We start from the raw sequence: 18,895 nt of genomic DNA, 5'->3' as shown, positions 1-18,895 counted from the left end.
TATAGTACACAGAGGGGACAGATAAGGTGATGTTACTGTGGATGGAGGGATGAGGGAGCAGTATGTTATGGTACACAGAGGGGACAGATAAGGTGATGTTACTGTGGATGGAGGGATGAGGGAGCAGTATGTTATGGTGCACAGAGGGGACAGATAAGGTGATGTTACTGTGGATGGAGGGATGAGGGAGCAGTATGTTATGGCAAACAGAGGGGACAGATAAGGTGATGTTACTGTGTATGGAGGGATGAGGGAGCAGTATGTTATAGTACACAGAGGGGACAGATAAGGTGACGTTACTGTGGATGGAGGGATGAGGAGCAGTATGCAATGGTACCCAGAGGGGTACAGATAAGGTGATGTTACCGTGGATGGAGGGATGAGGAGAAGTATGTTATGGCACACAGAGGGGTACAGATAAGGTGATGTTACTGTGGATGGAGGGATGAGGGAGCAGTATGTTATGGTACACAGAGGGGGACAGATAAGGTGATATTACTGTGTATGGAGGGATGGAGGAGCAGTATGTAATGGTACCCAGAGGGGACAGATAAGGTGATGTTACCGTGGATGGAGGGATGAGGGAGCAGTATGTTATGGTACATAGAGGGGACAGATAAGGTGATGTTACTGTGGATGGAGGGATGAGGGAGCAGCATGTTATGGTACACAGAGGAGACAGATAAGGAGATGTTACTGTGGATGGAGGGATGAGGGAGCAGTATGTAATGGTACCCAGAGGGTACAGATAAGGTGATGTTACTGTGAATGGAGGGATGAGGGAGCAGTATGTTATGGCACACAGAGGGGACAGATAAGGTGATGTTACTGGGGATGGAAGGATGAGGGAGCAGTATGTTATGGCACACGGAGGGACAGATAAGGTGATGTTACTGTGAATGGAGGGATGAGGGAGCAGTATGTTATGGCACACAGAGGGGACAGATAAGGTGATGTTACTGTGGATGGAGGGATGAGGGAGCAGTATGTTATAGTACACAGAGGGGACAGATAAGGTGATGTTACTGTGGATGGAGGGATGAGGGAGCAGTATGTTATGGCACACAGAGGGGACAGATAAGGTGACGTTACTGTGGATGGAGGGATGAGGGAGAAGTATGTTATGGCACACAGAGGGGGACAGATAAGGTGATATTACTGTGGATGGAGGGATGAGGGAGCAGTATGTTATGGCACACAGAGGGGTGCAGATAAGGTGATGTTACTGTGGATGGAGGGATGAGGGAGCAGTATGTTATGGCACACAGAGGGGACAGATAAGGTGATGTTACTGTGGATGGAGGGATGAGGTAGCAGTATGTTATAGTCCACAGAAGGGACAGATAAGGTGATGTTACTGTGGATGGAGGAGCAGTATGTTATGGTACACAGAGGGGACAGATAAGGTGATGTTACTGTGGATGGAGGGATGGGGGAGCAGTATGTTATGGCACACAGAGGGGACAGATAAGGTGATGTTACTGTGGATGGAGGGATGAGGGAGCAGTATGTTATGGCACACAGAGGGGACAGATAAGGTGATGTTACTGTGGATGGAGGGATGAGGGAGCAGTATGTTATAGTACACAGAGGGTACAGATAAGGTGATGTTACTGTGGATGGAGGAGCAGTATGTTATGGTACACAGAGGGGACAGATAAGGTGATGTTACTGTGGATGGAGGGATGGGGGAGCAGTATGTTATGGCACACAGAGGGGACAGATAAGGTGATATTACTGTGTATGGAGGGATGAGGGAGCAGTATGTAATGGTACACAGAGGGGTACAGATAAGGTGATGTTACTGTGGATGGAGGGATGAGGAGCAGCATGTTATGGCACACGGAGGGACAGATAAGGTGATGTTACTGTGGATGGAGGGATGGGAGAGCAGCATGTTATGGTACACAGAGGGGACAGATAAGGTGATATTACTGTGGATGGAGGGATGAGGGAGCAGTATGTTATGGTATACAGAGGGGACAGATAAGGTGATATTACTGTGGATGGAGGGATGAGGGAGCAGTATGTTATGGTACACAGAGGGGACAGATAAGGTGATATTACTGTGGATGGAGGGATGAGGGAGCAGTATGTTATGGCACACAGAGGGGACAGATAAGGTGATGTTACTGTGGATGGAGGGATGAGGGAGCAGTATGTTATAGTACACAGAGGGAACAGATAAGGTGATGTTACTGTGGATGGAGGGATGAGGGAGCAGCATGTTATGGTACACAGAGGGGACAGATAAGGTGATGTTACTGTGTATGGAGGGATGAGGGAGCAGTATGTTATGGTACACAGAGGGGTACAGATAAGGTGATGTTACTGTGGATGGAGGGATGAGGAGCAGCATGTTATGTCACACTGAGGGACAGATAAGGTGATGTTACTGTGGATGGAGGGATGAGGGAGCAGTATGTTATAGTACACAGAGGGGACAGATAAGGTGATATTACTGTGGATGGAGGGATGAGGGAGCAGTATGTTATGGTACACAGAGGGGACAGAAAAGGTGATGTTACTGTGGATGGAGGGATGAGGGAGCAGTATGTTATGGCACACAGAGGGGACAGATAAGGTGATGTTACTGTGGATGGAGGGATGAGGGAGCAGTATGTTATGGCACACAGAGGGGACAGATAAGGAGATGTTACTGTGGATGGAGGGATGAGGGAGCAGTATGTTATGGTACACAGAGGGGGACAGATAAGGTGATATTACTGTGTATGGAGGGATGGAGGAGCAGTATGTAATGGTACCCAGAGGGGACAGATAAGGTGATGTTATTGTGGATGGAGGTATGAGGGAGAAGTATTTTATGGCACACAGAGGGGACAGATAAGGTGATTTTACTGTGGATGGAGGGATGAGGGAGCAGTATGTTATGGTACATAGAGGGGACAGATAAGGTGATGTTACTGTGGATGGAGGGATGAGGGAGCAGCATGTTATGGTATACAGAGGAGACAGATAAGGAGATGTTACTGTGGATGGAGGGATGAGGGAGCAGTATGTTATGGCACACAGAGGAGACAGATAAGGTGATGTTACTGTGGATGGAGGGATGGGGGAGCAGTATGTTATGGCACACATAGGGGAAAGATAAGGTGATGTTACTGTGGATGGAGGGATGAGGGAGCAGCATGTTATGGTACGCAGAGGGGACAGATAAGGTGATGTTACTGTGGATGGAGGGATGAGGGAGCAGTATGTTATAGTACACAGAGGGGACAGATAAGGTGATGTTACTGTGGATGGAGGGATGAGGGAGCAGTATGTTATGGTACACAGAGGGGACAGATAAGGTGATGTTACTGTGGATGGAGGGATGAGGGAGCAGTATGTTATGGTGCACAGAGGGGACAGATAAGGTGATGTTACTGTGGATGGAGGGATGAGGGAGCAGTATGTTATGGCAAACAGAGGGGACAGATAAGGTGATGTTACTGTGTATGGAGGGATGAGGGAGCAGTATGTTATAGTACACAGAGGGGACAGATAAGGTGATGTTACTGTGGATGGAGGGATGAGGAGCAGTATGCAATGGTACCCAGAGGGGTACAGATAAGGTGATGTTACCGTGGATGGAGGGATGAGGAGAAGTATGTTATGGCACACAGAGGGGTACAGATAAGGTGATGTTACTGTGGATGGAGGGATGAGGGAGCAGTATGTTATGGTACACAGAGGGGGACAGATAAGGTGATATTACTGTGTATGGAGGGATGGAGGAGCAGTATGTAATGGTACCCAGAGGGGACAGATAAGGTGATGTTACCGTGGATGGAGGGATGAGGGAGCAGTATGTTATGGTACATAGAGGGGACAGATAAGGTGATGTTACTGTGGATGGAGGGATGAGGGAGCAGCATGTTATGGTACACAGAGGAGACAGATAAGGAGATGTTACTGTGGATGGAGGGATGAGGGAGCAGTATGTAATGGTACCCAGAGGGTACAGATAAGGTGATGTTACTGTGAATGGAGGGATGAGGGAGCAGTATGTTATGGCACACAGAGGGGACAGATAAGGTGATGTTACTGGGGATGGAAGGATGAGGGAGCAGTATGTTATGGTACATGGAGGGACAGATAAGGTGATGTTACTGTGAATGGAGGGATGAGGCAGCAGTATGTTATGGCACACAGAGGGGACAGATAAGGTGATGTTACTGTGGATGGAGGGATGAGGGAGCAGTATGTTATAGTACACAGAGGGGACAGATAAGGTGATGTTACTGTGGATGGAGGGATGAGGGAGCAGTATGTTATGGCACACAGAGGGGACAGATAAGGTGACGTTACTGTGGATGGAGGGATGAGGGAGAAGTATGTTATGGCACACAGAGGGGGACAGATAAGGTGATATTACTGTGGATGGAGGGATGAGGGAGCAGTATGTTATGGCACACGGAGGGGTGCAGATAAGGTGATGTTACTGTGGATGGAGGGATGAGGGAGCAGTATGTTATGGCACACAGAGGGGACAGATAAGGTGATGTTACTGTGGATGGAGGGATGAGGTAGCAGTATGTTATAGTCCACAGAGGGGACAGATAAGGTGATGTTACTGTGGATGGAGGAGCAGTATGTTATGGTACACAGAGGGGACAGATAAGGTGATGTTACTGTGGATGGAGGGATGGGGGAGCAGTATGTTATGGCACACAGAGGGGACAGATAAGGTGATGTTACTGTGGATGGAGGGATGAGGGAGCAGTATGTTATGGCACACAGAGGGGACAGATAAGGTGATGTTAATGTGGATGGAGGGATGAGGGAGCAGTATGTTATAGTACACAGAGGGTACAGATAAGGTGATGTTACTGTGGATGGAGGAGCAGTATGTTATGGTACACAGAAGGGACAGATAAGGTGATGTTACTGTGGATGGAGGGATGGGGGAGCAGTATGTTATGGCACACAGAGGGGACAGATAAGGTGATATTACTGTGTATGGAGGGATGAGGGAGCAGTATGTAATGGTACACAGAGGGGTACAGATAAGGTGATGTTACTGTGGATGGAGGGATGAGGAGCAGCATGTTATGGCACACGGAGGGACAGATAAGGTGATGTTACTGTGGATGGAGGGATGGGAGAGCAGCATGTTATGGTACACAGAGGGGACAGATAAGGTGATATTACTGTGGATGGAGGGATGAGGGAGCAGTATGTTATGGTATACAGAGGGGACAGATAAGGTGATATTACTGTGGATGGAGGGATGAGGGAGCAGTATGTTATGGTACACAGAGGGGACAGATAAGGTGATATTACTGTGGATGGAGGGATGAGGGAGCAGTATGTTATGGCACACAGAGGGGACAGATAAGGTGATGTTACTGTGGATGGAGGGATGAGGGAGCAGTATGTTATGGTACACAGAGGGGACAGATAAGGTGATATTACTGTGGATGGAGGGATGAGGGAGCAGTATGTTATGGTACACAGAGGGGATAGATAAGGAGATATTACTGTGGATGGAGGGATGAGGGAGCAGTATGTTATGGTACACAGAGGGGACAGATAAGGTGATATAACTGTGTATGGAGGGATGAGGGAGCAGTATGTAATGGTACCCAAAGGGGTACAGATAAGGTGATGTTACTGTGGATGGAGGAGCAGTATGTTATAGTACACAGAGGGAACAGATAAGGTGATGTTAATGTGGATGGAGGGATGAGGGAGCAGCATGTTATGGTACACAGACCGGACAGATAAGGTGATGTTACTGTGTATGGAGGGATGAGGGAGCAGTATGTTATGGTACACAGAGGGGTACAGATAAGGTGATGTTACTGTGGATGGAGGGATGAGGAGCAGCATGTTATGTCACACTGAGGGACAGATAAGGTGATGTTACTGTGGATGGAGGGATGAGGGAGCAGTATGTTATATTACACAGAGGGGACAGATAAGGTGATATTACTGTGGATGGAGGGATGAGGGAGCAGTATGTTATGGTACACAGAGGGGACAGATAAGGTGATGTTACTGTGGATGGAGGGATGAGGGAGCAGTATGTTATGGCACACAGAGGGGACAGATAAGGTGATGTTACTGTGGATGGAGGGATGAGGGAGCAGTATGTTATGGCACACAGAGGGGACAGATAAGGAGATGTTACTGTGGATGGAGGGATGAGGGAGCAGTATGTTATGGTACACAGAGGGGGACAGATGAGGTGATATTACTGTGTATGGAGGGATGGAGGAGCAGTATATAATGGTACCCAGAGGGGACAGATAAGGTGATGTTACTATGGATGGAGGTATGAGGGAGCAGTATTTTATGGCACACAGAGGGGACAGATAAGGTGATTTTACTGTGGATGGAGGGATGAGGGAGCAGTATGTTATGGTACATAGAGGGGACAGATAAGGTGATGTTACTGTGGATGGAGGGATGAGGGAGCAGCATGTTATGGTACACAGAGGAGACAGATACGGAGATGTTACTGTGGATGGAGGGATGAGGGAGCAGTATGTTATGGCACACAGAGGAGACAGATAAGGTGATGTTACTGTGGATGGAGGGATGGGGGAGCAGTATGTTATGGCACACATAGGGGAAAGATAAGGTGATGTTACTGTGGATGGAGGGATGAGGGAGCAGCATGTTATGGTACACAGAGGGGACAGATAAGGTGATGTTACTGTGGATGGAGGGATGAGGGAGCAGTATGTTATGGTACACAGAGGGGACAGATAAGGTGATGTTACTGTGGATGGAGGGATGAGGGAGCAGTATGTAATGGTGCACAGAGGGGACAGATAAGGTGATGTTACTGTGGATGGAGGGATGAGGGAGCAGTATGTTATGGCAAACAGAGGGGACAGATAAGGTGATGTTACTGTGTATGGAGGGATGAGGGAGCAGTATGTTATGGTACATAGAGGGGACAGATAAGGTGATGTTACTGTTGATGGAGGGATGAGGTAGCAGTATGTTATGTTACACAGAGGGGTACATGGAAGGTGATGTTACTGTGGATGGAGGGATGAGGGAGCAGTATGTTATAGTACACAGAGGGGACAGATAAGGTGATGTTACTGTGGATGGAGGGATGAGGAGCAGTATGTTATGGCACACAGAGGGGTACAGATAAGGTGATGTTACTGTGGATGGAGGATGAGGGAGCAGTATATTATGGTACACAGAGGGGTACAGATAAGGTGCTGTTACTGTGGATGGAGGGATGAGGGAGCAGTATGTTATAGTACACAGAGGGGACAGATAAGGTGATGTTACTGTGGATGGAGGGATGAGGGAGCAGTATATTATGGTACACAGAGGGGTACAGATAATGTGATGTTACTGGGGATGGAGGGATGAGGGAGCAGTATGTTATAGTACACAAAGGGGTACAGATAAGGTGATGTTACTGTGGATGGAGGGATGAGGGAGCAGCATGTTATGGCACACAGAGGGGACAGATAAGGTGATGTTGCTGTGTATGGAGGGATGAGGGAGCAGTATGTTATGGCACACAGAGGGGGGTCAGATAAGGTGATGTTACTGTGTATGGAGGGATGAGGGAGCAGTATGTTATGGCACACAGAGGGGACAGATAAGGTGATGTTGCTGTGTATGGAGGGATGAGGGAGCAGTATTTAATGGTACCCAGAGGGGTACAGATAAGGTGATGTTACTGTGGATGGAGGGATCAGGGAGCAGCATGTTATGGCACACAGAGGGGACAGATAAGGTGATGTTACTGTGGATGGAGGGATGAGGAGCAGCATGTTATGGCACACGGAGGGACAGATAAGGTGATGTTACTGTGGAAAGAGGGATGAGGGAGAAGTATGTTATGGTACACAGAGGGGACAGATAAGGTGATGTTACTGTGGATGGAGGGATGAGGGAGCAGTATGTTATGGTACACAGAGGGGGACAGATAAGGTGATATTACTGTGGATGGAGGGATGAGGGAGAAGTATGTTATGGCACACAGAGGGGGACAGATAAGGTGATATTACTGTGGATGGAGGGATGAGGGAGAAGTATGTTATGGCACACAGAGGGGACAGATAAGGTGATGTTACTGTGGATGGAGGGATGAGGGAGCAGTATGTTATAGTACACAGAGGGTACAGATAAGGTTCTGTTACTGTGGATGGAGGAGCAGTATGTTATGGTAAACAGAGGGGACAGATAAGGTGATGTTACTGTGGAAGGTGGGATGGGGGAGCAGTATGTTATGGCACACAGAGGGGACAGATAAGGAGATGTTACTGTGGATGGAGGGATGAGGGAGCAGTATGTTATAGTACACAGAGGGAACAGATAAGATGATGTTACTGTGTATGGAGGGATGGGGGAGCAGTATGTTATGGTACACAGAGGGGGACAGATAAGGTGATGTTACTGTGGATGGAGGGATGAGGGAGCAGTATGTTATAGTACACAGAGGGGACAGATAAGGTGATGTTACTGTGGATGGAGGGATGAGGGAGCAGTATGTTATGGCACACAGAGGGGACAGATAAGGTGACGTTACTGTGGATGGAGGGATGAGGGAGAAGTATGTTATGGCACACAGAGGGGGACAGATAAGGTGATATTACTGTGGATGGAGGGATGAGGGAGCAGTATGTTATGGCACACAGAGGGGTGCAGATAAGGTGATGTTACTGTGGATGGAGGGATGAGGGAGCAGTATGTTATGGCACACAGAGGGGACAGATAAGGTGATGTTACTGTGGATGGAGGGATGAGGTAGCAGTATGTTATAGTCCACAGAGGGGACAGATAAGGTGATGTTACTGTGGATGGAGGAGCAGTATGTTATGGTACACAGAGGGGACAGATAAGGTGATGTTACTGTGGATGGAGGGATGGGGGAGCAGTATGTTATGGCACACAGAGGGGACAGATAAGGTGATGTTACTGTGGATGGAGGGATGAGGGAGCAGTATGTTATGGCACACAGAGGGGACAGATAAGGTGATGTTACTGTGGATGGAGGGATGAGGGAGCAGTATGTTATAGTACACAGAGGGTACAGATAAGGTGATGTTACTGTGGATGGAGGAGCAGTATGTTATGGTACACAGAGGGGACAGATAAGGTGATGTTACTGTGGATGGAGGGATGGGGGAGCAGTATGTTATGGCACACAGAGGGGACAGATAAGGTGATATTACTGTGTATGGAGGGATGAGGGAGCAGTATGTAATGGTACACAGAGGGGTACAGATAAGGTGATGTTACTGTGGATGGAGGGATGAGGAGCAGCATGTTATGGCACACGGAGGGACAGATAAGGTGATGTTACTGTGGATGGAGGGATGGGAGAGCAGCATGTTATGGTACACAGAGGGGACAGATAAGGTGATATTACTGTGGATGGAGGGATGAGGGAGCAGTATGTTATGGTATACAGAGGGGACAGATAAGGTGATATTACTGTGGATGGAGGGATGAGGGAGCAGTATGTTATGGTACACAGAGGGGACAGATAAGGTGATATTACTGTGGATGGAGGGATGAGGGAGCAGTATGTTATGGCACACAGAGGGGACAGATAAGGTGATGTTACTGTGGATGGAGGGATGAGGGAGCAGTATGTTATAGTACACAGAGGGAACAGATAAGGTGATGTTACTGTGGATGGAGGGATGAGGGAGCAGCATGTTATGGTACACAGAGGGGACAGATAAGGTGATGTTACTGTGTATGGAGGGATGAGGGAGCAGTATGTTATGGTACACAGAGGGGTACAGATAAGGTGATGTTACTGTGGATGGAGGGATGAGGAGCAGCATGTTATGTCACACTGAGGGACAGATAAGGTGATGTTACTGTGGATGGAGGGATGAGGGAGCAGTATGTTATAGTACACAGAGGGGACAGATAAGGTGATATTACTGTGGATGGAGGGATGAGGGAGCAGTATGTTATGGTACACAGAGGGGACAGATAAGGTGATGTTACTGTGGATGGAGGGATGAGGGAGCAGTATGTTATGGCACACAGAGGGGACAGATAAGGTGATGTTACTGTGGATGGAGGGATGAGGGAGCAGTATGTTATGGCACACAGAGGGGACAGATAAGGAGATGTTACTGTGGATGGAGGGATGAGGGAGCAGTATGTTATGGTACACAGAGGGGGACAGATAAGGTGATATTACTGTGTATGGAGGGATGGAGGAGCAGTATGTAATGGTACCCAGAGGGGACAGATAAGGTGATGTTACTGTGGATGGAGGTATGAGGGAGAAGTATTTTATGGCACACAGAGGGGACAGATAAGGTGATTTTACTGTGGATGGAGGGATGAGGGAGCAGTATGTTATGGTACATAGAGGGGACAGATAAGGTGATGTTACTGTGGATGGAGGGATGAGGGAGCAGCATGTTATGGTATACAGAGGAGAAAGATAAGGAGATGTTACTGTGGATGGAGGGATGAGGGAGCAGTATGTTATGGCACACAGAGGAGACAGATAAGGTGATGTTACTGTGGATGGAGGGATGGGGGAGCAGTATGTTATGGCACACATAGGGGAAAGATAAGGTGATGTTACTGTGGATGGAGGGATGAGGGAGCAGCATGTTATGGTACACAGAGGGGACAGATAAGGTGATGTTACTGTGGATGGAGGGATGAGGGAGCAGTATGTTATAGTACACAGAGGGGACAGATAAGGTGATGTTACTGTGGATGGAGGGATGAGGGAGCAGTATGTTATGGTACACAGAGGGGACAGATAAGGTGATGTTACTGTGGATGGAGGGATGAGGGAGCAGTATGTTATGGTGCACAGAGGGGACAGATAAGGTGATGTTACTGTGGATGGAGGGATGAGGGAGCAGTATGTTATGGCAAACAGAGGGGACAGATAAGGTGATGTTACTGTGTATGGAGGGATGAGGGAGCAGTATGTTATAGTACACAGAGGGGACAGATAAGGTGATGTTACTGTGGATGGAGGGATGAGGAGCAGTATGCAATGGTACCCAGAGGGGTACAGATAAGGTGATGTTACCGTGGATGGAGGGATGAGGAGAAGTATGTTATGGCACACAGAGGGGTACAGATAAGGTGATGTTACTGTGGATGGAGGGATGAGGGAGCAGTATGTTATGGTACACAGAGGGGGACAGATAAGGTGATATTACTGTGTATGGAGGGATGGAGGAGCAGTATGTAATGGTACCCAGAGGGGACAGATAAGGTGATGTTACCGTGGATGGAGGGATGAGGGAGCAGTATGTTATGGTACATAGAGGGGACAGATAAGGTGATGTTACTGTGGATGGAGGGATGAGGGAGCAGCATGTTATGGTACACAGAGGAGACAGATAAGGAGATGTTACTGTGGATGGAGGGATGAGGGAGCAGTATGTAATGGTACCCAGAGGGTACAGATAAGGTGATGTTACTGTGAATGGAGGGATGAGGGAGCAGTATGTTATGGCACACAGAGGGGACAGATAAGGTGATGTTACTGGGGATGGAAGGATGAGGGAGCAGTATGTTATGGCACATGGAGGGACAGATAAGGTGATGTTACTGTGAATGGAGGGATGAGGCAGCAGTATGTTATGGCACACAGAGGGGACAGATAAGGTGATGTTACTGTGGATGGAGGGATGAGGGAGCAGTATGTTATAGTACACAGAGGGGACAGATAAGGTGATGTTACTGTGGATGGAGGGATGAGGGAGCAGTATGTTATGGCACACAGAGGGGACAGATAAGGTGACGTTACTGTGGATGGAGGGATGAGGGAGAAGTATGTTATGGCACACAGAGGGGGACAGATAAGGTGATTTTACTGTGGATGGAGGGATGAGGGAGCAGTATGTTATGGCACACGGAGGGGTGCAGATAAGGTGATGTTACTGTGGATGGAGGGATGAGGGAGCAGTATGTTATGGCACACAGAGGGGACAGATAAGGTGATGTTACTGTGGATGGAGGGATGAGGTAGCAGTATGTTATAGTCCACAGAGGGGACAGATAAGGTGATGTTACTGTGGATGGAGGAGCAGTATGTTATGGTACACAGAGGGGACAGATAAGGTGATGTTACTGTGGATGGAGGGATGGGGGAGCAGTATGTTATGGCACACAGAGGGGACAGATAAGGTGATGTTACTGTGGATGGAGGGATGAGGGAGCAGTATGTTATGGCACACAGAGGGGACAGATAAGGTGATGTTAATGTGGATGGAGGGATGAGGGAGCAGTATGTTATAGTACACAGAGGGTACAGATAAGGTGATGTTACTGTGGATGGAGGAGCAGTATGTTATGGTACACAGAAGGGACAGATAAGGTGATGTTACTGTGGATGGAGGGATGGGGGAGCAGTATGTTATGGCACACAGAGGGGACAGATAAGGTGATATTACTGTGTATGGAGGGATGAGGGAGCAGTATGTAATGGTACACAGAGGGGTACAGATAAGGTGATGTTACTGTGGATGGAGGGATGAGGAGCAGCATGTTATGGCACACGGAGGGACAGATAAGGTGATGTTACTGTGGATGGAGGGATGGGAGAGCAGCATGTTATGGTACACAGAGGGGACAGATAAGGTGATATTACTGTGGATGGAGGGATGAGGGAGCAGTATGTTATGGTATACAGAGGGGACAGATAAGGTGATATTACTGTGGATGGAGGGATGAGGGAGCAGTATGTTATGGTACACAGAGGGGACAGATAAGGTGATATTACTGTGGATGGAGGGATGAGGGAGCAGTATGTTATGGCACACAGAGGGGACAGATAAGGTGATGTTACTGTGGATGGAGGGATGAGGGAGCAGTATGTTATGGTACACAGAGGGGACAGATAAGGTGATATTACTGTGGATGGAGGGATGAGGGAGCAGTATGTTATGGTACACAGAGGGGACAGATAAGGAGATATTACTGTGGATGGAGGGATGAGGGAGCAGTATGTTATGGTACACAGAGGGGACAGATAAGGTGATATAACTGTGTATGGAGGGATGAGGGAGCAGTATGTAATGGTACCCAAAGGGGTACAGATAAGGTGATGTTACTGTGGATGGAGGAGCAGTATGTTATAGTACACAGAGGGAACAGATAAGGTGATGTTAATGTGGATGGAGGGATGAGGGAGCAGCATGTTATGGTACACAGACCGGACAGATAAGGTGATGTTACTGTGTATGGAGGGATGAGGGAGCAGTATGTTATGGTACACAGAGGGGTACAGATAAGGTGATGTTACTGTGGATGGAGGGATGAGGAGCAGCATGTTATGTCACACTGAGGGACAGATAAGGTGATGTTACTGTGGATGGAGGGATGAGGGAGCAGTATGTTATATTACACAGAGGGGACAGATAAGGTGATATTACTGTGGATGGAGGGATGAGGGAGCAGTATGTTATGGTACACAGAGGGGACAGATAAGGTGATGTTACTGTGGATGGAGGGATGAGGGAGCAGTATGTTATGGCACACAGAGGGGACAGATAAGGTGATGTTACTGTGGATGGAGGGATGAGGGAGCAGTATGTTATGGCACACAGAGGGGACAGATAAGGAGATGTTACTGTGGATGGAGGGATGAGGGAGCAGTATGTTATGGTACACAGAGGGGGACAGATGAGGTGATATTACTGTGTATGGAGGGATGGAGGAGCAGTATATAATGGTACCCAGAGGGGACAGATAAGGTGATGTTACTATGGATGGAGGTATGAGGGAGCAGTATTTTATGGCACACAGAGGGGACAGATAAGGTGATTTTACTGTGGATGGAGGGATGAGGGAGCAGTATGTTATGGTACATAGAGGGGACAGATAAGGTGATGTTACTGTGGATGGAGGGATGAGGGAGCAGCATGTTATGGTACACAGAGGAGACAGATACGGAGATGTTACTGTGGATGGAGGGATGAGGGAGCAGTATGTTATGGCACACAGAGGAGACAGATAAGGTGATGTTACTGTGGATGGAGGGATGGGGGAGCAGTATGTTATGGCACACATAGGGGAAAGATAAGGTGATGTTACTGTGGATGGAGGGATGAGGGAGCAGCATGTTATGGTACACAGAGGGGACAGATAAGGTGATGTTACTGTGGATGGAGGGATGAGGGAGCAGTATGTTATGGTACACAGAGGGGACAGATAAGGTGATGTTACTGTGGATGGAGGGATGAGGGAGCAGTATGTAATGGTGCACAGAGGGGACAGATAAGGTGATGTTACTGTGGATGGAGGGATGAGGGAGCAGTATGTTATGGCAAACAGAGGGGACAGATAAGGTGATGTTACTGTGTATGGAGGGATGAGGGAGCAGTATGTTATGGTACATAGAGGGGACAGATAAGGTGATGTTACTGTTGATGGAGGGATGAGGTAGCAGTATGTTATGTTACACAGAGGGGTACATGGAAGGTGATGTTACTGTGGATGGAGGGATGAGGGAGCAGTATGTTATAGTACACAGAGGGGACAGATAAGGTGATGTTACTGTGGATGGAGGGATGAGGAGCAGTATGTTATGGCACACAGAGGGGTACAGATAAGGTGATGTTACTGTGGATGGAGGATGAGGGAGCAGTATATTATGGTACACAGAGGGGTACAGATAAGGTGCTGTTACTGTGGATGGAGGGATGAGGGAGCAGTATGTTATAGTACACAGAGGGGACAGATAAGGTGATGTTACTGTGGATGGAGGGATGAGGGAGCAGTATATTATGGTACACAGAGGGGTACAGATAATGTGATGTTACTGGGGATGGAGGGATGAGGGAGCAGTATGTTATAGTACACAAAGGGGTACAGATAAGGTGATGTTACTGTGGATGGAGGGATGAGGGAGCAGCATGTTATGGCACACAGAGGGGACAGATAAGGTGATGTTGCTGTGTATGGAGGGATGAGGGAGCAGTATGTTATGGCACACAGAGGGGGGTCAGATAAGGTGATGTTACTGTGTATGGAGGGATGAGGGAGCAGTATGTTATGGCACACAGAGGGGACAGATAAGGTGATGTTGCTGTGTATGGAGGGATGAGGGAGCAGTATTTAATGGTACCCAGAGGGGTACAGATAAGGTGATGTTACTGTGGATGGAGGGATCAGGGAGCAGCATGTTATGGCACACAGAGGGGACAGATAAGGTGATGTTACTGTGGATGGAGGGATGAGGAGCAGCATGTTATGGCACACGGAGGGACAGATAAGGTGATGTTACTGTGGAAAGAGGGATGAGGGAGAAGTATGTTATGGTACACAGAGGGGACAGATAAGGTGATGTTACTGTGGATGGAGGGATGAGGGAGCAGTATGTTATGGTACACAGAGGGGGACAGATAAGGTGATATTACTGTGGATGGAGGGATGAGGGAGAAGTATGTTATGGCACACAGAGGGGGACAGATAAGGTGATATTACTGTGGATGGAGGGATGAGGGAGAAGTATGTTATGGCACACAGAGGGGACAGATAAGGTGATGTTACTGTGGATGGAGGGATGAGGGAGCAGTATGTTATAGTACACAGAGGGTACAGATAAGGTTCTGTTACTGTGGATGGAGGAGCAGTATGTTATGGTAAACAGAGGGGACAGATAAGGTGATGTTACTGTGGAAGGTGGGATGGGGGAGCAGTATGTTATGGCACACAGAGGGGACAGATAAGGAGATGTTACTGTGGATGGAGGGATGAGGGAGCAGTATGTTATAGTACACAGAGGGGACAGATAAGATGATGTTACTGTGTATGGAGGGATGAGGGAGCAGTATGTTATGGTACACAGAGGGGGACAGATAAGGTGATATTTCTGTGGATGGAGGGATGAGGGAGCAGTATGTTATAATACACAGAGGGGACAGATAAGGTGATGTTACTGTGGATGGAGGGATGAGGGAGCAGTATGTTATGGCACACAGAGGGGACAGATAAGGTGATGTTACTGTGGATGGAGGGATGAGGGAGCAGTATGTTATGATACACAGAGGGGACAGAGAAGGTGATATTACTGTGTATGGAGGGATGGAGGAGCAGTATGTAATGGTACCCAGAGGGGACAGATAAGGTGATGTTACTGTGGATGGAGGGATGAGGGAGCAGTATGTTATAGTACACAGAGGGTACAGATAAGGTGATGTTACTGTGGATGGAGGAGCAGTATGTTATGGAACACAGAGGGGACAGATAAGGTGATGTTACTGTGGATGGAGGGATGGGGGAGCAGTATGTTATGGCACACAGAGGGGACAGATAAGGTGATGTTACTGTGGATGGAGGGATGAGGGAGCAGTATGTTATGGTACACAGAGGGGACAGATAAGGTGATGTTACTGTGGATGGAGGTATGAGGGAGCAGTATTTTATGGCACACAGAGGGGACAGATAAGGTGATATTACTGTGTATGGAGGGATGAGGGAGCAGTATGTTATGGTACACAGAGGGGACAGATAAGGTGATGTTACTGTGGATGGAGGGATGAGGGAGCAGTATGTTATGGCACATAGAGGGGACAGATAAGGTGATGTTACTGTGGATGGAGGGATGAGGGAGCAGTATTTAATGGTACCCAGAGGGGTACAGATAAGGTGATGTTACTGTGGATGGAGGGATCAGGGAGCAGCATGTTATGGCACACAGAGGGGACAGATAAGGTGATGTTACTGTGGATGGAGGGATGAGGAGCAGCATGTTATGGCACACGGAGGGACAGATAAGGTGATGTTACTGTGGAAAGAGGGATGAGGGAGAAGTATGTTATGGTACACAGAGGGGACAGATAAGGTGATGTTACTGTGGATGGAGGGATGAGGGAGCAGTATGTTATGGTACACAGAGGGGGACAGATAAGGTGATATTACTGTGGATGGAGGGATGAGGGAGAAGTATGTTATGGCACACAGAGGGGGACAGATAAGGTGATATTACTGTGGATGGAGGGATGAGGGAGAAGTATGTTATGGCACACAGAGGGGACAGATAAGGTGATGTTACTGTGGATGGAGGGATGAGGGAGCAGTATGTTATAGTACACAGAGGGTACAGATAAGGTTCTGTTACTGTGGATGGAGGAGCAGTATGTTATGGTAAACAGAGGGGACAGATAAGGTGATGTTACTGTGGAAGGTGGGATGGGGGAGCAGTATGTTATGGCACACAGAGGGGACAGATAAGGAGATGTTACTGTGGATGGAGGGATGAGGGAGCAGTATGTTATAGTACACAGAGGGGACAGATAAGATGATGTTACTGTGTATGGAGGGATGAGGGAGCAGTATGTTATGGTACACAGAGGGGGACAGATAAGGTGATATTTCTGTGGATGGAGGGATGAGGGAGCAGTATGTTATAATACACAGAGGGGACAGATAAGGTGATGTTACTGTGGATGGAGGGATGAGGGAGCAGTATGTTATGGCACACAGAGGGGACAGATAAGGTGATGTTACTGTGGATGGAGGGATGAGGGAGCAGTATGTTATGATACACAGAGGGGACAGAGAAGGTGATATTACTGTGTATGGAGGGATGGAGGAGCAGTATGTAATGGTACCCAGAGGGGACAGATAAGGTGATGTTACTGTGGATGGAGGGATGAGGGAGCAGTATGTTATAGTACACAGAGGGTACAGATAAGGTGATGTTACTGTGGATGGAGGAGCAGTATGTTATGGAACACAGAGGGGACAGATAAGGTGATGTTACTGTGGATGGAGGGATGGGGGAGCAGTATGTTATGGCACACAGAGGGGACAGATAAGGTGATGTTACTGTGGATGGAGGGATGAGGGAGCAGTATGTTATGGTACACAGAGGGGACAGATAAGGTGATGTTACTGTGGATGGAGGTATGAGGGAGCAGTATTTTATGGCACACAGAGGGGACAGATAAGGTGATATTACTGTGTATGGAGGGATGAGGGAGCAGTATGTTATGGTACACAGAGGGGACAGATAAGGTGATGTTACTGTGGATGGAAGGATGAGGGAGCAGTATGTTATGGCACATAGAGGGGACAGATAAGGTGATGTTACTGTGGATGGAGGGATGAGGGAGCAGTATGTTATGGCACACAGAGGGGACAGATAAGGAGATGTTACTGTGGATGGAGGGATGAGGGAGCAGTATGTTATGGTACACAGAGGGGGACAGATAAGGTGATATTACTGTGTATGGAGGGATGGAGGAGCAGTATGTTATGGTACATAGAGGGGACAGATAAGGTGATGTTACTGTGGATGGAGGGATGAGGGAGCAGCATGTTATGGTACACAGAGGAGACAGATAAGGTGATGTTACTGTGGATGGAGGGATGAGGGAGCAGTATGTTATAGTACACAGAGGGGACAGATAAGGTGATGTTACTGTGGATGGAGGGATGAGGGAGCAGTATGTTATGGTACACAGAGGGGACAGATAAGGTGATGTTACTGTGGATGGAGGGATGAGGGAGCAGTATGTTATGGTGCACAGAGGGGACAGATAAGGTGATGTTACTGTGGATGGAGGGATGAGGGAGCAGTATGTTATGGCAAACAGAGGGGACAGATAAGGTGATGTTACTGTGTATGGAGGGATGAGGGAGCAGTATGTTATGGTACATAGAGGGGACAGATAAGGTGATGTTACTGTGGATGGAGGGATGAGGTAGCAGTATGTTATGTTACACAGAGGGGTACATGGAAGGTGATGTTACTGTGGATGGAGGGATGAGGGAGCAGTATGTTATAGTACACAGAGGGGACAGATAAGGTGATGTTACTGTGGATGGAGGGATGAGGAGCAGTATGTAATGGTACCCAGAGGGGTACAGATAAGGTGATGTTACCGTGGATGGAGGGATGAGGAGAAGTATGTTATGGCACACAGAGGGGTACAGATAAGGTGATGTTACTGTGGATGGAGGA

Source organism: Taudactylus pleione, unplaced genomic scaffold (assembly GCF_031769625.1).
Source record: "Taudactylus pleione unplaced genomic scaffold, aTauple2 ptg000400l, whole genome shotgun sequence".
NCBI lineage: Eukaryota > Metazoa > Chordata > Amphibia > Anura > Myobatrachidae > Taudactylus > Taudactylus pleione.
The sequence above is the reverse complement of the archived record's forward strand: the minus strand, read 5'-3'. Positions refer to the sequence as shown.